The sequence below is a fragment of the Typopeltis vanoorti genome, chromosome 12, assembly GCF_054136105.1.
Source record: "Typopeltis vanoorti isolate ZY-2024b chromosome 12, IOZ_Tvanoo_1.0, whole genome shotgun sequence".
Classification (NCBI taxonomy): domain Eukaryota; kingdom Metazoa; phylum Arthropoda; class Arachnida; order Uropygi; family Thelyphonidae; genus Typopeltis; species Typopeltis vanoorti.
The window spans coordinates 23,361,590-23,376,116 of record NC_143560.1 but is presented as its reverse complement, the minus strand read 5'-3'; the positions used below and the strand labels follow the sequence as shown (position 1 = coordinate 23,376,116).

Below are 14,527 nucleotides of genomic sequence, written 5' to 3'. Positions count from 1 at the left end.
CTGTTTGGCCGAAGTAGGACAGCTGTAAGCTGTCCTACTTCGGCAGCTGTAAGCTGTCGAAGTAGGCTGCAATAGCCTACTTCAGCTATTGCAGCTGTAAGCTGTCCTACTTCGGCCAAACAGGCAGGACAGCAAATATCAGAATTTCAGAACATAAGGACTACATCTGGTTTCACCAATACAGCCACTCTGGTCTTGCTGACCATGCTCTGGATACCTGCTATAGAATATGGAAAAAAGCCAGGATAATACACCGTAGCAAATATAGATATGAAAGGCTTTTCATAGAATCAGCTTCAGCCCTAAAAACAAGCCTAACCTCAACAAATTTGGCTGCATGAGACTTCCTCAAATTTGGGAAACCTACATCAGAAGACCTTCAGCCCAATCTCCCAAGAATACCAACATCGCCCACTAGAGGGCACCATCAGGACTTTAGGAGAAATATTAGCTTCATTCTTCTTACTCATTTATTGTTTTTGCTGTGCCTGCGTGCACATATCTTGTACCTAAGTTCTTGAAAATGGCAGCGTGACGTTGCCGAAATATAGAAATATATTAAAATTTATTTTAATGTATATCCTAGTACGTTGTAATTTCCTGAAATAATTTAGTGAAAATTCTTCTTATTTACTTTTGTTTTCATTATCATTTTATATGTTATATTGCTTTAATCCTAGACTTTTTTTTTAAGATAATCCCATTTAAGAAAGTTTTGAAATATATAACTCATTAATACAATGAGTGGGGTCAGGATTAGATAATCTGGGTTACTAGACGTTTAATAGAGTCATGTGGATCGGATACAGTATGATGTTTTAAATAATGGCTTCACACATGCAAGAGAAAACTAAATTGAATTTATTACTCCTGTATATTTTGCTCACTGTGTCATGGATTTCATTTAGGGAGAAGGCAGAAGAACTAATAATAACATTCAAATTCTAAATACAAGAACGTGACATATAGCATGCATATAATGTCACATCTTAATTGCAACTTCATAGTAGGAGAAAACACTATTAGAATTCAGATATGTGGTTATAGATGTATAATTAATTCATTCATTTTAAAAATTATGAACAATTAACAGCAATCACTTCCCAAAAGTTTAAGATAGGCATACAGTCTGCCTGATTAATATAAGGGCACTAACATAGTTAGTGCCCTTCACACAATTCAAATCAAAATTGAACCTGCTGTAGTGTACCATCTTGGTATGATTCTTGCAATCGTTTGCCTCGTTGGTGCCTCCACAACACACACACACACACACACATGCATGCACACGCACACACACTTATCTGTATCGATCCTAATTTCTTTAGTTTTCTTGACTTTGTGCTTCCATCTCAGTGAACAAATCTTTCTCTAGACACCTAATTCTGAACATATTTAAATGCAGTCCATCAGCATTATATAAATCTTTATGTTCATCAAACTCAGGCTACTAGTCCACAAACTCTAAATCATTCCTTCTGTACAACCTGCATATTGATTCATTAACTATTATCACATTCTTCACCTCTTTCATAGCATGGCAGCAGACTTACAAACTTTGCCCTCTCACACTTCTTTTTTGGTTCTTCCAAAAACTCTTTCACATTCAATACTTCTCACATCTCAGATCATTGGCTTTGGCCAAAACAGGTAATTCTTTGACTTTACCTTTCTGCATTCTGACAGCATTACTAATATCATTAATTTTTGCACCAGGGAAACAAGATTTTGTAGGCACTTTCATGAAGTATCCCCCCCTATCATAGAATCACTGTAAAAAATGATCTGCTTATGCTCTTTCTCCCTTTATTCTTGCATTTTTTTTTTGTGTGCTTTTGACCTCTTGTTTAATTTTAGGAAATTATAAACAATTAACAGCAGTTACTTTTCAAAACTTGGAGATAAGCATACAGTCTGTCTGATTAAGATTAGGATAGTGGCATGGAGATGATTAAAAAAATAAACAGTTAAATTTGAACCTACTGTAGTGTAGCATCTTGGTATGTTTCCAGTGAACTCTATGTCTGGTGTTGATGACATGAGAAGCAAGACCCAGATCTTCAGATTCTAAAAATCTTATATAATCTTGATGTTCTTGAATTCTTATAATAGCAGAATGGCCAGTCTGTCCCAAGTAGCAAAGATGACAAGACAAGGATAGTCGATAAACACCAGGCAAGGAGAGATGTGATAATGCATCTTCGATAAGCAGAAAGAAAGATAACTTTTGAGATAATCTGAAGGTGGACCCTTCACAGATATAATTTATATGGACAAATTATATCTGTGAAGGGTCCAGTGTTCCTTTCAGGTAGGGTATGCTGATCCTTTTAACATCAGATTACAATCTGAAAGGGGGATGATAATTATCAAATAATTTTTGTATCATGGTCTCACTGTATCCATTAAGTAATAGAGTAACTTTTATTTTATTTAATTATTCTAATAGAAGGACTCAGAAGAATAAATTGTGCATGTCAAGTGTACAAGACTTTTGATATTATCTATTTTTTTTGTGAAGGACGATGATGTGAAGATGCATGGATATATCAGTCTGTAAAGAATGGCTTCCTGTAAACAGAAAATTAAAGTCTATATATACAAAAAGGCATTAGGGAATTACAAACAGGTGATGCTGCCAAGCTAAGGTTTGAGATTAGACATTATTTGTATAAAGCTAAATCTCCTCCTCTGAATATTTTTTTACCTAAATTACAAGTTCTCCGATCTTTATGCCATAATAATAACATTGTGATAACAGTCTGACAAAGAAATGAAATGGTTGTGATGGATACCACTGACTATAATTGCAAACTTAATGTTATGTTGTGGGATAGATCTGCTTATAGTATAATTGACAGAGATCCTACGCAAAGCCAGCTGAACAAATTGAATAAATTATTAGATCAAACGTATTCCTTAGATGCTAACAATATTGAAAATTTGCAGATTCATCATGTTCTTCCCCCCCCCCCCCCCCCCCGCCATGTACTTGTATTTATGGCCTTCCTAAAAAATGTACACAAATCTGGTGATGCATTACATCCAATAGCTGATTATATAGGACCTCCTACTTATTATTTGGCAAAATATCTTTCAAGAATTTTATGAAACTTTATTGGAAAAAGCCACCTATTATATCAACATTAGTTTTGACTTCTTTACAACCTGGTGTCACTCTGAAACAAAATTACTTCATATTGGAAGTTTTTTTTTTTTTCATTTTCTGGATAAAATTATCTCCTTATATACTCGCATCAAGTTCCCTATTAAACTTGATTCTAACAACAGTCTTCCCTTTTTTGATACTTTAATACATCTTAACTCTGTTGGTAATATTGAGTTTTCTGTTTACAGGATGCCATCCTTTACAGGTAGATATATCGATGCATCTTCATATCATAATTTTTTGCAAAGAAAAAAAGGTATTATCAAAAGCCTTGTACACCAAGCACACACACAAGTTGTTCTTCTGAGTCTCTTTTATTAGAATAATTAAAAAAATAAAACTTTCTCTATTAATACAGTTATTTATTTGTATGGTTAGTTAGTTATTTGTATGGGGTTCCTTCCATTCCTTGACAGTCCCTTAGGACTGGTTGAGCCCTCCTAGTGTGGTATTAAGTATGTATTTTATGACTGTAGATCCATGTATGTTCATGGGTCAGTTTGCCTGTTCTGAGGGGACGAAAAACCTGAGTTTCTGAGTGAAAAAAAACTCTCTATATCCTGTTAACTCACCTTTAGTTGAAAGAGACTAAATAAAGGTTCCTCACGACATGGGTGGGAATTTAACCCAGGTCCGACTGAAAGGGCTTCGTCTATACCGACTGAACTATGGAGGCTCTATTGGATACAGTGGGACCTTGATACAGAAAATATTTTATAATTATCATACCTCTTTCAGATTGCAATCTGATGTGAAAAAGAATCAGAATACACTACCTGAATGGAACATCTGAACAAATATCAAGGACCCTTCACGAATATAATTTGTATACCATCTTCAAATTAGTCCAGAGGTTTCATTCTTCTTACCATCTATTGTTATTGTTGTACCTTCAATGTAGTTGACAGACTCATCGTGGATGGTTCATTCAACTGACAATGTACTTATCATACCAAATCTTAAAATCCTTAACACTCCTTGCATTAACAACATATTCTGATAATGTGTTCCATTCACTGACAATTCTCCATGTAAAAAATCTACTCCTCACAACCCTCTTCACGACGCTTTTACATAACTTCCAGAAAGACCTCAGGTTCTTCCCATCTCACCTATTATTTTTATAATCCCCTCTAGATTAATCTCATAAAATCCTCTCACTAACTTAAATGTCTCTATCATATCACCTCTCATCCTCCTATCCACCATACATTGCAATCCACGTTTCTTCAATCTCTCTCTCCATAGCCAGCATTCTAAAGTCCTGATATTGTCTTAGTCATTCTCTGGACACTCTCCAATGTTTCCACATCACACTGAAAACCAGGTGACCAAATTTGAGCACAATAGTCCAAGTGTTGTCTGACCATTGCTTTATACAGTGGCACAACTACTTCTTTATCATGTTTGAGTACTTCTTATCATAGCAGCACTATGTTGTGCAGCCTTTGCAATACTTACAACATGCCCTCTAAACTTTAGTCTACTGTCAATCATCACTCCCAAATCTCGAATCTCATCCACTTCCTACAATACTGCACCATCGGTATACTACACAGCCTTATATTTCTGTGCTCCAAAATGCAACAGCTTGCACTTATTAATATTAAAACTACAACCCCACTCCTTTGTCCAAGTCAAAAGTCTATTGAAATCTTCCTGAAGGGAATTAGCATCAGCACTGCTACTTATAATTCTCCCCAACTTTGCATCATCAGCAAACAACTGAAGGAACTTAGTCAGTCCACATGATATATCATTTGCAAACAAGTTAAACAGCAGGGGCCCAAGAAAAGAACCCTGGGGCACACCACTGGATACCATCGTTATTTGAGCCAGTGCTCCATCATAAACAACTTGCTGGTATCATCTCTGATCCATCTAACCAATATGCTATCTTCCCATCCTTGGCAGTTTGTACACCAACTTATCATGTGGCAATCTATCAAACACTTTTGCAAAGTCCAAGGATATCGCTGTATATGATTCTCCCTTATCTAACACACTTATTACCCTATCATAAAGTGCAAGTAAATTGCTAAAAAAGGACCTATCCTTTACAAATCCATGCCAGCCATCATTAAGAATAGTATGTCCATCAACCCAATCCTGTATTCTATTCCTAACCAATCTCTCCAACAACTTGACCACAACTCACTATCAAAGATATATTATGACATCTATCCTTGCCTGTTGTTTATCGACTATCCTTGTCTTGTCATCTTTGGATAGACTGACCATTCTGCTATTATTAGAATCCAAGAACATCAAGATTTTATAAGATTTTTGGAAACTGAAGGTCTGGGTCTTGCTTCTCATGCCATCGACATTAGACAGAGTTCACTAGAAACGTACCAAGATGCTACACTACAGTAGGTTCAAATTTGATCTTCTATTTTTTTAATTGCATGAAGCTCTATGCTATTGTCCTAATCTTAACCAGTCATATTGTATGATTATCTCTAAGTTTTGGCAAGTGATTGTTGTTAATTGTTTATTTTTTTAATTAATGAATTAATTATACACCATACCCATGTCTCTGAACTCTAATAGTGTTTCCTCATACTGGACAGCTGCGACTGAGGCATGTGATATTACATGTATGTTGTATGACTTGTTTGTGTATTTAGAATTTAAATGTTGTTACCAGTTCTTCTTTCTCCCTGAATGAAGCTTATGACATATTGAATAAAATATATAGTAATAATAAATTCTATTTAGTTTTCTCTTGCATGTGTGAAGCCATTATTTAAAACATTATATCATAATCTGAGTTATCTTTGATAATCATACTTTAGCAAGATAAAACATGCTACATTTTCAACCACTTTGGGTCTGTACTGGTTGCCCCCCCCGACACCAAGGCAATGAAATTCATCATGCACTTAAACAATCACACTGCCAACATCTAACCCTCTTAACATGTATGAGTCTTGCATACCATACAATACCAGGGTTCAAATCATATCTACAACTAATTGGCTACTATGTAGCACCACCATTGAGTGGCCCTCCATTTGGCATCCCAGTCCTGCACCTTTTATAATGCATTAAGCAGTCTATGCACCAATAAAAATACAAATTGTTCATACTCATGTAGTCATGCATTTTACTCACTCATTACTTTCTACTGAAAAAAAAATATAAGGAAGATAAAACTCCCTTATCTTCCAGGGATGAAACTTTTTTCTCCATCACCACTCTGTAGATTATGAAAAGATCTCACACTCCATCCTATGCAATATTTACTCTGCATCCAACTTCTTCTCATGAACTTATAAATATTGATCTTGTCATCTCTCCTTCTATTAATCAGACCAATTCACTCAGCTTATCAAGTTTTCTCAGCCTTGATCATGATATAATCTTAAATATTCTCCTTTAGATTAGCTCTCATTTTTTTGTCGCCTAGCCATTTAGATGCATAGATCCATATAAGTAGCCCACATGCAATCTGATCATTACTTTATAAAATATGAAATTATTTTATTATTATATTATTATATTATTTAGGCCTCCAAGTAGTCAAAAGACTCATCGCGGGACGTTCTTCCTAGGAAACACAATTTTATGAAGACTCATTGTGAGAGGTCCCTGCTAGGAAACACAAAGTCCATCATACCACTCCTTAAACTCATTGACCATTCTCCCTCTCACCACTCTATCAGGCAATGTATTCCATGGTTCAACCACCTCCATGCAAAGAAACCACTCCTCACACTCTTGCTCACAGTTTCCTTTTGTAACTTTCAGGGGTGGCCCCTTGTCATCACTCCTTCCTGCTATTCAACCAAGGGATGAATAGCAGGAATTCATCCCTTGGTTGATAATGACACTGGGAGTTATTTCAACCAAGTGAAATAACTCCCAGTGTCAACCCTGTAACCACCTCTCAATCATATCACCTCTACTTCTTCTATCCACCAAACTCTGCAGTCCACATTCCCTCAGCCGATCCTCATAACTAACATTGTACAGTTTTGAAACCATCCTTGTTATCTGCCTTTGTACCCTTTCCACAGTTAATTTTTCCCCTTCAAATCCTGGGGACCAAATCTGAGAATAATAGTCTAAGTGTGATCTAATCAGGGTCTTATACAATGGAATAATAACTCTTTTATCACTGCAGGTCAGCATCCTTCTCATTATACATTAAAATTACTGAAGGGTTTCTATAAGATTAATTCAGAAGATATTTTTGAGAATAGGACTGGTGGTGGGAGGACTAGGGGTCATACATGGAAGCTGGGCAAAAATGTGGTTAGCAAGGGTGTTAGAGCTAGGTTTTTCTTGGAGAGTGGTGAATGAGTGGAATAAGCTGCCAGAGTCTGTTGTGGGAGCTACGACTGTGAATGAGTTCAAGGCGAGGTATGATAGACACTGTGTGAATGTCGAATAGTTGTTCTTGACATGATGTTAGGGCCTCCCTCGATGAGTCTGTTGACTCCTTGGACTTGCCTGAAATAATAATAATAATTATTATTATTATTGTAGCAGTCCTCTGTGTTGCCTTCACCACCTTTGCACTATGTAACCTGAATTTCAGGTTTCTATCAATCATCAACCCCAGATCTCCTGTCTCCCACTACTTTCTCCAATATGCAGCGTCCCATCGATGTCCCAAACCTCAAGACCTTACATTTTACTGCATTAAACCAAAACCCCCATTCATTTGCCCATCTGTCTAGCTTATTCAAATCCTCTTGCATGACTACCACATCTGCATTATTACTAATAACCCTTCCCAGCTTCACATCATCTGCAAACAACTGAATATCCCCCTGCAATCCACTGACAATGTCATTTATATAAAGGTTAAACAATATAGGTCCCAGTACTGAGCCCTGTGTCACCTCACTTGTAACCCTCTGCTTCCTTGAAACTGCCCCACCATACACGACTCTCTGATACCTATCGGACAGCCAATCCTGAATCCAGCTGACCAACCTGACATCCAAGCTCATGTGCTGCAACTTAAATATCAGCTTATCATATGGTGCCATCTCAAATGCTTTTGCTAAATCCAAGAAAATGGTAGTATATGCCTCTCCCTCATCTACTGCTCTGGTAACTTTATTATAAACGACTAGCATATTACTAAAACAAGAGAGCCCCTCCACAAATCCATGTTGACTCTTACAGATAACATTACCCTCATCTTCCCAATGTTGTATACGGTCTCTAACTAATTTCTCCAAGATCTTAACAACTACTGATGACACACAAACTGGCCTTACAAAAGGGCAGTAGTAGACACTTCCAGTCTACTACTGCCCTTATGCAATGCACTATCTTACCCTCTTTCTTCCCTGGGCACATTTCCTGTTGCCAGACTTTCATTGAAAAGCCAGATCAAAGGAGCTGTCAGTTCTTTAGCACATTCTCTCAAAACTCATGGTGAAATACCATCCAGTCCAACAGCTTTACTGACATCCAGAGTACTCAGTATTTGGAACACGCTCTCCTCCTGCACCTCTAAACCTCGAACCTGCCCTCCCCTCTAGCATTAAAATTTACTCCTCCAGGATGAAATGCACCAATAAAGTGTTCATTGAACAATTCCACTATGTCCTCTGCATCAGTCACTCTATTCTCATTTTTATTCCACAATATCATTCTTCCACAGTCATTTCTCCTCCTACTGGCCACATATCTAAAAAATTCCCTAGGATTTTCTTTGGATCTTAGAGCCAATCTCTTCTCATATTCCAGTTTTGCCTTCTTTACCATACTAGTCACTCTCCTGACCTGTGTCTTATATTCTTCATGCATCTGCTCTTCACTCATCTCCTTATATCTCTTCCATAGCCTCTTTTTCACATGCAACTCCTGTTTATTATTGTTTGTTATCCACTTTACACCAAATTGTGTACTCTTCTTCACTTGTGGAATACAGCTTACTATTGCTACTAACAAATATTCCTTCACAATTTCCCAAGCACCAATGATATCCCAGCCTTCCAATTCCTCCCTCCATGAAACTTCCAAAAGTTGTTGTCTAAGACTATTATAATCACCTGCCTTATAATTCCACACAGGTTCCCATCTCTTTGATATTCCTGCATGTCTATTCATCTTCCAAGTCAAAATCACATGGTCACTCTCTCCAACTGGTGGGAGAAATGTCATCTCGGTTATTATCAACTCTTCTGATGCTATGACCAAATCCAAAACTCTTGAACTTCTTGTTCCCTCTATTACATGTTGCCTAAGACATTTGTCCCTCAAGAATTCTAGAATTCCATTCACTTATTGCTACATGCATCTTCCTCTCCCCAGTTTATACTGCTGTAATTAAAATCTCCCATAACAATCATTCTTCTTGCACTTGCCAAGCCCAACTATCTAAACATCTCCTGGTCCCCCACCCTCTGTGCTTCTTGGTCTGTAGCATCACCCCACTAAATATCCCATCTTGCCCATCTCTACCTCACAGCATATGCTTTAGAAATCATTAGTGTCACCTCCTTCCAAAGCCTCCACTCTTAGAAGACAATTCGTCACTTATCATAAGCAGTACTCCACCACCACCACGCTTTCCCTGCCGAAAAATGCTGTACCCAGCTACTTCTCTTCCTGTTATTATATCTTCTTCTGTCAACCACGTCTCAGTGATACCAATAATCTTTGGCCAGGCTGATTCCTTCAGCACCACCAATTCTTCTTTTTTATTCCAGATACTCCTGGCATTAGTATAAAGAATAAAAATGCCACTGTTTCTATACCTAACATTATCCCCTCTAGATTCCACTGGGCTCAGCGTTACCTGATGTCTTCCCCCCCCCCTTGTCCCAAGTACCCATTCCCACAAGAGGTCATCCTTGCTACCATCCACCTTGGGCATTCTAGTTTCCCTGCATTGACACACTGACTCATTCAGAACAGCAATCTCTCCAGATGCCTACACCCTTCCTCATTCAAATGCAAGTGGTCTCTCGTATACAATTTCTCTCTGTCCTCAAATGCCCTCCAAGCATCCATATTCCAATCCTCTCTTCTGACACATTCTAGCTATTCTGTTATTCAATATTACTGCTCTTCTACCCAGCTTGTCACTATCATACCTAGGCAACATGCACACTATCTTTCCTCTCTCTGCATCTTCTTTTGTACTACCTCAAGCAAGAATCTCATATCTCTTGCTGCCCAATTTCCATTACCTCTCAAGTCATTTGTTCCTACCATCACAGTCATCTCATCCACCCTTTCACCCCTCTTAATTGCCATAGCCACACTTTCTATTGTTCCTCCAGGCAACCACTCCTCACGCATCCTATCTTGCACACCACGGGGTCATTGAGTCCCCATACATTACACCTCTTACCACCCTGTTCCTCGATTGCTCTCGTGCATCCCTCACTCTCTCTCTCTCTCTCTCTCTCCCGTAACACTTTCTCTCTGTGTTTCCCTACTTACCTGCCTTCTTGACATCATTCTATCCCTGATTCCAGTGCTCCCTCGCATTCTTCTCATTCCATCTCTCCTACTGTTTCCATTCTCTCCTCTTCTATCATTCCCATAACACTCTCTCGTTCCTTCTCTTCCACTCTTCCATCATTCCCATATCTCTCTCTCATTCCCTCTCTTCCACTGTTCCTGTTCTCTCCTCTTCTATCAATTCCCATATCTCTTTCTCTCTTTCCCTCTCTTCTTTTATCATTCCCATCTCTCTCTCTCTCTCTTTCTCTCTCTCTCATTACCTCTCTTCCACTTACCCTATTCTCTCTCTCTCCTCTTCTATCGTTCACATAAATCTCTCTCATTCCCTCCCTTTTACTGTTCCCATTCTCTCCTGTTGTATCATTCCCATACCTCTCTCTCTCTCTCTCATTTCCTCTCTTCTGTTGTTTCTATATTCTTTTCTTCTATCATTCCCAAACCTCTCTCTCATTCCCTCTCTCCTACTACTTCTATTCTCTCCTCTTCTATCATTCCCAAAACTTTCTCTCACTCCCACTCTGATTTGCCTTGCATACATCTCTTCCATTCTCCTAATCTCATCTTTCATACTTCTCATCTCATTCACAAGTCATTCCATGTCCTCTTTCAGCTCATCTATCCCTTTCTGCAAGTTAGTCACTCTTACTCGCCATTCATTTATCTAATCAATACCATCTCCGTAAACTTCACAGTTATTCAAGCCTTCCACACTCCCGACTCTTATTTTCTAATTCATACTTCACTCATCATTCTCTCCTATCACCCTACTCGTTTTTCCCGACATTCATTTCTTGTCCCTGAAGCAGCTAGGTCAGTTATCGAAATATCTAATTCATTGATTTCCTCCCACTGCCTATATTTTGTTCATATATGCACTCCCCCTTCTCTCACCCACCATATATCCAACTCCCAGGCATGCCGCAAACACTGCATACCACAAAGTCCTTTATTATGTTATGTATAATAGAGTTCTTGGTGACACACCATTTGTGATTGCAGCTGCGTTCCGCCATCATTCCTTACTGCCAAGTAACTACTAAACTAATCGCTAAAATATGTATGAAAACTGAGTCATAGATATATATATATATATAAATAAACACTAAATCTAAACATATATATAAAAATATAATGCTATATTCAAGTCTACTAGATAGTGAAAATTTATCTTCTCTTCCATGCAAATGCTGCCGACTGACCTCGCCTTCTCGGTAACCCAAAAATAACAGAATATATAACAACGAAACTCCAAAAGCAGAACCACTAAAGAACACTTGTGTTACTGAGAAAAAAATGTAGCACAATTCACAAAAGAATTCACACACTATATACCTTGTAAAAAACACTTTTTACACAGATTTGAGCTGTGGTTTTTTACCACAGCTCAAATCACCCGCCGCATGCTTCAGCGACCCCTAGCGCCACCTCCCACAAATGCATAAGCATATTTTAACTTTAACTTTTCATTTTCTTCTCAGTAGTGGCATTTCAGTAACTTTTTATGGTGTTACAATGTAATGTTGCCTAAAGTTTAACTGTTTATCCACCATCCCTTGCTGGTTTGTTGCATCTTCACCCCCTAAAGCAGAGGCTGCATATAGTATTCTGCATTCCATTTTTTCTTCTTCTTGTCAAAGTGCAAAACTTTAGACTTGTCAGTTCAGTTCAGTTTCTTGTCCAGAGAACCATTATGTTCAGATTTCATGAAGTGACATCATAAAGGTCATGCAGGACATAAAGGACAAGAGGGAATTTTTGGAAGTTAAGAATGAATGTGGTTAAAGAAAGATGTGCAAGCTATATATTTTTTTTTTCTCATAGAACAGTGCATGATTGAAATGACTCCTTTGAAGCTGATGTCTCCAGATAGTGTGAATGAATTCAGTAATTTAAAAGAAGGTACGATAGATGGTGTGAGTAATATGTGGCCTCTATTGATTAGTTTCTGACTCCCTGGAGGTATCTTGTAATAATAATAATAATAACAGAATTTTTTTGCTATTGGTCTCCCCAGTTTTCATCATCTGCAAATAACTAAATATCTCCTTCAACCTGTGGCTATATATATATATATATATATATATATATATTATGCACGAATAAATAATAGAATAAATCTATTAATCTACCAGTTACATTTTGCTCAATTTCATCATGAATATTTTCTTTCATTCACATAAAACCCAAGGAAATAAATAATTAATACTTATTTAAAGCTATATATTTCAATCTGAATATTACAGGCCATCATTAGTAACAACAACAACAATAGTTAATTACAAGGTAGAATGTGAATAGTAGATTGATTTGAAACAGTAAGAGCCACATGATGTTATACATAAAATGATGCAATGACATAACTGAGAAAACATTGCATTATTATTTATTCATTAACTATATTTAAAAAAAAAAATATATATATATATATATATATATATTCATGTATGATTAGAATAAGACTCTCCCATCTCCCATATCTTAGTGAGAGGCATTCTTTCTGATTTAAGTTTAGATGGCGAATAAGTCCTCAACACCTTCTTTAAACAAACATTCAAATTTACAGTGATGAAGTAAGCATGTTTCAAACCATAAAGTGGTCTGTATCTATTCCATGCTGTGTCATGCCAGATTTCTCAAATTTCCTTTGCTAATATACAATTGGTGTTCTTGTATTCTCTTTTCTATTGGACATCCATTTTGTCCAAAGTAATAATGATGACAGTTCACATGGAATTAGACTGTATTGAACAAAGTCTGTCCGATATGGTCTTTGTCCTATTTTAAAATATTACCATACTACTGAAAGTAGACTACCCTTTAACAGATCCATGTTGCTCTATGCAAAGTTTCCTTTTTTCATACATATATACTAACCTAAACATTTTAAACATCTTCACTGTTAACTCTAAAACAAAAACACTACTGAATAGTTTGACATTACTGTTTTGGATTTTCCTTCATACAATGGCACTAGATTTCTCTCCTTGCAACCTTAATACATCTACACAACACAATATCCCACCTTATCTCATATATGCTTTCTTAAGTAAACCTTATTAACATCAGGCTTTCATCCACTTCCTGTTTCCTCTACTGCATAATCTTCCACCTCCACTGTTATACTCATGACTATTTCCTTTTCTTCTAGCGTGAACTGATGAAATATTTGATGAACATTTACTATGTCTTCTATAAATATCACCCTAACACTATCTTCAGCAAATAGTCATTCTTTGATATTCACTGTTCCTTTTACTAACCACATAACTAAAGATCTCTGGACTTACACTTCACTTGCCCTACCAGCTTTTTATATTCTGTTCTTTACTATATCTCTCACTTTTATTGATGATGCTTTATGCGCTAACTTCTGACTGTTCTCCTGCTTATACATCCTCTGCATCATCTTCTTCAGAATTTTTTGCTGTGTAAGTTATATAAGAGGATCTCAGCAGAGAAATGGTTAGCAAGTGTTTTGCTTTGAGAATGGTTAGTAAGTGAAGTGCTTTTGCATTGGCCAAGATTTTGGGGAAGCGAGCCTGGAAACAGTGAACAAGTATGGCATGGTTTGATCAGCATTGTGTTTATTAATGTGGACCACAATGAGTCTTGGATTCCATAGGGGTCTGATAATGTGTTTATTCATTTACATCACACCCACTTTTCATATCCTCCTTGTTGAATTACTGGAGTTTGATATTGATTGTTTTATGTCTTGAAATAACTGTACTTCTTCCCACTTCCCTGCCTCTCCCCACCAATCTGTCTTCTTGGCATGCCATTATCTTTTCCTTTGTGATTTAATGTATCTTATCCTCTCTTTTAACCAGAGCATGTACCTGATCTGCTTCTCATTTGTAAAAATATAAGAAGCAATTGGACCCAAAAAGAAGCATTTCTTTTTGGGTTTTTTCCTTC

General features: G+C 37.1%; 1 protein-coding gene across 1 annotated transcript in view; it reads left to right on the top strand.

Moving 5' to 3' along the window:
* Positions 1–14,527, top strand: part of LOC150100631 (fibrillin-1-like) — a 1,594,375-nt gene that overhangs the window by 1,127,494 nt on the left and 452,354 nt on the right. The window lies entirely within an intron of this gene.